Consider the following 6,813-nt stretch of genomic DNA (forward strand, 5'->3'; position numbering starts at 1 on the left):
CCAACATATGTTATATTGTAACAATTTAAATTACTTAGGATAAAAGCAGACAATATTGCCACTCCTATTTGACACATTTTCAATTTAAGCCTACTAGATCTACATCATAATCAATATCATAATCAATATCATAACATTTATAATCAATAACATCATTATCTATATACTACTAACAACATAACACTAATCTACATCATAATCAATATCATAACATTTATAATCAATAGCATCATTATCTCTATACTACTAACAACATAACACTAATCTACATCATAATCAATATCATAACGTTTATAATCAATAACATCATGAAGTAAACAACATCATAACAACAAACCCCAACAACAAACCACGATAAAGACATAAAGACAAAAGCAAAAAGCAACACATTCTGGACACAAACAGACGAAATGTAGCTACTATCTATCAATAATAAAACCAACATGTTACCAAAACCACCATGTTACCCAAAACCCCATGTTATCAAAACCCATGTTATCAAAACCCATGTTACCCAAAACCCCATGTTACCCAAAACCCCATGTTATCAAAACCCATGTTACCAAAACCCATGTTACCCAAAACCCCATGTTACCAAAACCCCATGTTACCAAAACCCCATGTTACCAAAACACATGTTACCCAAAACCCCATGTTACCAAAACCCCAAGTTACCCAAAACCCCATGTTACCCAAAACCCCATGTTACCCCAAATCCCATGTTACCCAAAACCCCATGTTACCCAAAACCCCATGTTACCCAAAACCCCATGTTACCCAAAACCCCATGTTACCCAAAACCCCATGTTACCCCATGTTACCCAAAACCCCATGTTACCCAAAACCCCATGTTACCCAAAACCCCATGTTACCAAAAAACCCCATGTTACCCAAAACCCCATGTTACCCCATGTTACCAAAACCCCATGTTACCCAAAACCCCATGTTACCCCATGTTACCCAAAACCCCATGTTACCCAAAACCCATGTTACCCAAAACCCCATGTTACCCTAAACCCCATGTTACCCTAAACCCCATGGCCCCCATGTTACCCCATGTTACCAAAACCCCATGTTACCCAAAACCCCATGTTACCCCATGTTACCCAAAACCCCATGTTACCCAAAACCCATGTTACCCAAAACCCCATGTTACCCAAAACCCCATGTTACCCTAAACCCCATGTTACCCTAAACCCCATGGCCCCCATGTTACCCCATGTTACCCAAAACCCCATGTTACCCCATGTTACCCAAAACACCATGTTACCCAAAACCCCATGTTACCCCATGTTACCCAAAACCCAATGTTACCCAAAACCCCATGTTACCCCATGTTACCCAAAACCCAATGTTACCCAAAACCCCATGTTACCCAAAACACCATGTTACCCAAAACCCCATGTTACTCAAACCCCATGTTACCCAAACCTCATGTTACCCAGAACCCCATGTTATCCAAAAAACCCATGTTACCCAAAACCCCATGTTACCCAGAACCCCATGTTACCCAGAACCCCATGTTACCCAAAACCCCATGTTACCCAAAACCCATGTTATCCAAAACCCCATGTTACCCAAACCCCATGTTACCCAAAACCCCATGTTACCCAAAACCCATGTTATCCAAAACCCCATGTTAACCAAAACCCCATGTTACCCAAAACCCCATGTTACCCAAAACCCATGTTATCCAAAACCCCATGTTACCCAAACCCCATGTTACCCGGAACCCCATGTTACCCAAAACCCCATGTTTCTCTGGTGGTAAAAACCAAACTAAATGAATAATGGTGGTTGCAGTCACTCCTTTTAGATTTCTTCCAAGGTTCTAGAAAGATAAACTAATTCTGAACTTGTTGTTAAAATTAGAATCACTTCAGGTTTGTCACCACATTTTAAACACCAGTCCACTGCTGACCATCGATTTAAAACACAAAACTGTCCTAAGATCAGCATGTAGGGTCAGATTCATTCTACTCCTACTCCGTCCCCTGGGCTGCTCTCTCCTCTCCCGGTCCAGCTTCAGCTCTGGAGCTCAGAGAGACCATCTCCATGGCATTGACATCAAGATCCATGCTGCTCACCCTGTTCACTCTCTTCTGCCTCCAGGTGGGCTAGGGAGACACTGCACCAACAGTCAGACATTTACTCTCTGGTATCTCCATTCTCTCTCTCCCCCTCACCCTCTCCCTCTCACCCTCCCCCTCTAGTTTAAATGACTTGTAACGTCTGAGTAAATGTCTTTACCTTGTAGTACAGGTAGGAGGTGGTGATGGCTGTCAGTAGGATCAGCAGCACTAAAACGTGTCTGATGATGAAGGCTGGCAGAGGAGAGGCTGCAAACAGAAACACCTTTGATGAGGGGACTGATCATCATCACATAGATCTGTGGAAAATCTGTCAATGACAAAGTTATAAGTCTGGTTCATGTTCAGTTACCTGTGATGGTGAGGGAGAGGAGCTCACTCTCAGAGGAGAAGTTATGAGAGAAAACATAATTGTCATAAACACAGCTGTAGTTCCCTTGGTGGGAGTCATCTGCAGCAGGGAAGAGGAAGGCAGCAGAGTGATTGACAGCTGGCTGGGTTCTGTTGGAGCCTGTGAACGTGAGGAGGAAGGAGCCTCCTGGGTACTGTGGCTGAGTGGAGCAGGTGATGGTGAAGTTGTAGCCCCTGAACATCTCAGGCCCCTGGTGGCCCCTGGAGACCCCTCCCATTGGGTCAGTCAGGAAGATATCAGGCTGGACCAGGAGATCTGTAACAATAAAAGAGAACAAGACAAACCTCTTCAACTAGTTTCCTATAAATATGACAATAACATCAGCATGTAACAGTGCCAGCCACCCTCCCTCACAGGGCAACATGAGTAGTGGGCCTACAGTCACTGAGACAACATATGTTGATATCAGGCTTAAGCAGGACATCTGGAACAAGAGGAGAGAAAAAGAAAACGTAGCTCCTCAACTACTTTCCTCATTTAGATGTGACAATAACATGACATGTGACAGTGGTAGTGAGTAGAGACGTTCACTGAGATAACACTCACATACAAAAGCATTCTGGGATATTTAAGTTGTATTTGATTCCTACTTGACTGAGTGATCTATTTAGTAAAGCAGACTGACAAGTTAAACAGTCATCATGAGAGGTGCAGAGGAAGTTGTATGAATGAAGGAAATCAGTTGAATATAATTATAATATGTTGTTATTACCTGAGCAGATCACTGTGAGTCCAGGAAGGAGATCATCTGATCTTCCACACTCCCTCAGTGAAGACTCAGACCCAGAACAGGAAACTCTAATCCCTATAGTGGTGTTTCCAGGTAGTACTGAAACAGCGGAGCCACAACCCAGCTGTCTACACACTACTGCAGCTACATCCCTCTGGTTCCTGTCGTCAGCTCCCACAGTCCTCCACTCTCCCTGGTCGTACCACTCCACTCCACCAGCACAGCGACTGCCTCCTCCCACCAGCCTCACATCATCAGGCTCTGAGAAAAGAAAAGAGAGAGACAGTAATCTTACTATTTTCTCACTAAAACACACCTATATTGTCTCTCATATTCTTCACTCCAGGTGAGAAACAATGTTGACTGAGTGACAAACTGTTTCTTACCTGAGCAGGTGAGTCCAACAGCATTACCAGGTAGGCAGGTGTTGTTCTCTCTGTCTGAGGTGTCACAGTCCAGGAGAAGGGACTCGTTACCTTTACACTGGAACTCTTTATCCCAGGTCTGACCCTCACCTTCTCCATAGAGCCCCCCCTGTAGAGCTGCAGGAGCCCCACAGCCAACATCCCTACAGACTACCTCTGCATCCTGCCGGTCAAAGTCAGCTTCACACACTGAGGCCCAGGACTGATTGGACTTCACCTCCACTCTCCCAGAGCAGAGACCAGCTCCATCCACAAGCCGCACAGACTCTGGAGAAAAAGAGTTGGTTGAACATTCAATCAGTTTTGTTGATGACACTGACAAGGACTAAACACAAATATGTTGGATAAAAGATTGTAGTTTGCTATGTTTGATACTGTAAGAGGTAGAAATGGGTTCTTAGTCACTCAGGATCGGGTTGGGAATAATGCAGGCAGGAGACAGGAATAAGTTCACTTCACTTTCTAGAAAATAAACAGCTGGACATCCATCAGGCAGCTTCACTTCAGTACCATCTGATCTACAAGGTCTGATGCTGTATGTCAGGGTCAGGATGGGCCAAGAGTAGAAAAGGTTACTGGTTATGATGACATCACTGGTGAGAACTCAGTGATAAAAATATATTTGATCTCTCCCTCTTCCTCTCCTCCTCCCTTATTCTCTCTTTGTGACAGTGGTAGTGAGTAGAGACGTTCACTGAGATAACACTCAAATGCAAAAGCATTCTGGGATATTTAAGGTGTATTTGATTCCTACTTGACTAAGTGACATTTTTTGCGAAGCAGATTTACAAGTTAAACAGTCATCATTAGAGATGCAGAGGAAGTTGTATGAATGAAGGAAATCAGTTGAATATAATTATAATATGTTGATATTTCCTGAGCAGATCACTGTGAGTCCAGGAAGGGGATATAATACATGGACTAAAGTATGTGGAACTCAGCAGTGAGTTTTTCATTCGAGGACAGACAATTCTTACACTCCAAGCACTTCAACACTCGGAGGTCCGTTCTGTGAGATTGTTTGACCTTCCACTTCACGGCTGAGCCGTTGTTGCTCCTAGATGTGCCACTTTGAAAGTCACTGAGATCTTCATTAAGGACATTTTACTGACTGTGTTTGTCTATGTGTTTGTATATGCAGATTGCAATTGCATGGTTGTGTGCTTGATTTTATACACCTGTGGCTGAAATAGCCAAATCAACTAATGTCCACTTACTTTTGGCCATATAGTGTATCTTGTTAATACCTGAGCAGATCACTGTGAGTCCAGGAAGGAGATCATAACTTCTGGAACACTCCCTCAGTGAAGACTCAGACCCAGAACAGAAAACTCCAATCCCTCTAGTGGTGTTTCCAGGTGGTACTGAAACAGTGGAGCCACAACCCATCTGTCTACACACTACTGCAGCTACATTCTCCTTGTTCCAGTCAGCTCCCACAATCCTCCACTCTCCCTGGTCGTACCACTCCACTCCACCAGCACAGCGACTGCCTCCTCCCACCAGCCTCACATCATCAGGCTCTGAGAAAAGAAAAGAGAGAGACAGTAATCTTACTATTTTCTCACTAAAACACACCTATATTGTCTCTCATATTCTTCACTCCAGGTGAGAAACAATGTTGATTGAGTGACAAACTGTTTCTTACCTGAGCAGGTGAGTCCAACAGCATTACCAGGTGGGCAGGTGTTGTGTTTTCTGTCTGAGGTGTCACAGTCCAGGAGAAGGGACTCTTTGCCTTTACACTGGAACTCTTTATCCCAGGTCTGACCCTCACCTCCTCCATAGAGCCCCCCCTGTAGAGCTGCAGGAGCCCCACAGCCAACATCCCTACAGACTACCTCTGCATCCTGCCGGTCAAAGTCAGCTTCACACACTGAGGCCCAGGACTGATTGGACTTCACCTCCACTCTCCCAGAGCAGAGACCAGCTCCATCCACAAGCCGCACAGACTCTGGAGAAAAAGAGTTGGTTGAACATTCAATCAGTTTTGTTGATGACACTGTCAAGGACTAAACACAAATATGTTGGATAAAAGATAGTAGTTTGCTATGTTTGATACTGTAAGAGGTAGAAATGGGTTCTTAGTCACTCAGGATCAGGTTGGGAATAATGCAGGCAGGAGACAGGAATAAGTTCACTTCACTTTATAGAAAATAAACAGCTGGATATCCATCAGGCAGCTTCACTTCAGTACCATCTGAACTACAATGATCTGCCCATGAACATCTCCCATAAACCAATATGACAAACACAAATATAATGTTTAAATACATCTGACATCTCTCCCTCTATTTAAGTGAAATAAAAACACATAAAACATGATACATGGTAATATTGTATAATGTATAAATAAATCTCTCAATATGACCAGTCTCTTACCTGAACAGGTCACATGATGATAATATCCACCATCACAGACACCACGTCCACCTATGATGTCACACTGTCTAATAGAAGACTCATTTCCATAGCAACTACTATATAGTGTGACTCCTCTTCTTCCATCTTCAAACAGAGGTCCTCTAGATTCAGCTACAGGATTCCCACAACTCAGGTCTCTACACACAACATTAACATCTTTCATGTCCCACAACCTAGAACATAGACCTGACCACTCTCCTTCATTGAAGACTTCCACTGTCCCAGAACAGGAAGTGGTCCCATTCACCAGTCTGACTGAGAGTTCAGCTGTAAACAGCAGAGAGGAAAACACAGTGGTGAGGACAGATGATGACAGTAATTCTGTTATTCTAACAGCAGTAGTTTTGTGGTTGACAAGTATTAGTAGTTCCATAAAACACTACTTGTTATTGGGGTTTAGAATGGTTTGTATGGACACATGAATTTCTCCATGTGGGATAATAAAGTTGACTAATATTGAACTGCTATAATCACTGTAGATTTATACTCTACCTACCTGGTGGACTGACGCGTTGAGCCTGGAGATCTGAGGAGAAAGAGAGAGACAGAGGAGAAAGAGAGAGAAAGAGACAGAGAGAGAGAGAGAAACAAAGGAGGAAGAGAGGAGTCAGAGGAAGAGAGAGACAGAGGTTAAATGAACATCAACATGACCTTTCATGATGTGATGGGGAAGACAGGCTTATCGTTGGTATGGTGCAACAACACCCATGTGTACATACACTATATATACAA

General features: G+C 43.5%; 1 long non-coding RNA gene and 1 pseudogene across 1 annotated transcript; both read right to left on the reverse strand.

The window, feature by feature from the left end:
- LOC110518314 overlaps nucleotides 1–2,866 on the reverse strand; it is a 37,311-nt pseudogene extending 34,445 nt beyond the window's left edge.
- A 2,695-nt stretch (nucleotides 2,867–5,561) lies between these two features.
- On the reverse strand, nucleotides 5,562–6,608 carry LOC118941406. The gene is made up of 3 exons (XR_005037623.1): nucleotides 6,578–6,608; nucleotides 6,040–6,348; nucleotides 5,562–5,611 (listed from the first exon to the last, which is right to left on the reverse strand). It is a non-coding gene; the product is annotated as an uncharacterized LOC118941406 (long non-coding RNA).
- Between the last annotated feature and the right edge of the window lie 205 nt (nucleotides 6,609–6,813).

Source organism: Oncorhynchus mykiss, chromosome 19, assembly GCF_013265735.2.
Source record: "Oncorhynchus mykiss isolate Arlee chromosome 19, USDA_OmykA_1.1, whole genome shotgun sequence".
Taxonomy (NCBI): Eukaryota; Metazoa; Chordata; class Actinopteri; order Salmoniformes; family Salmonidae; genus Oncorhynchus; species Oncorhynchus mykiss.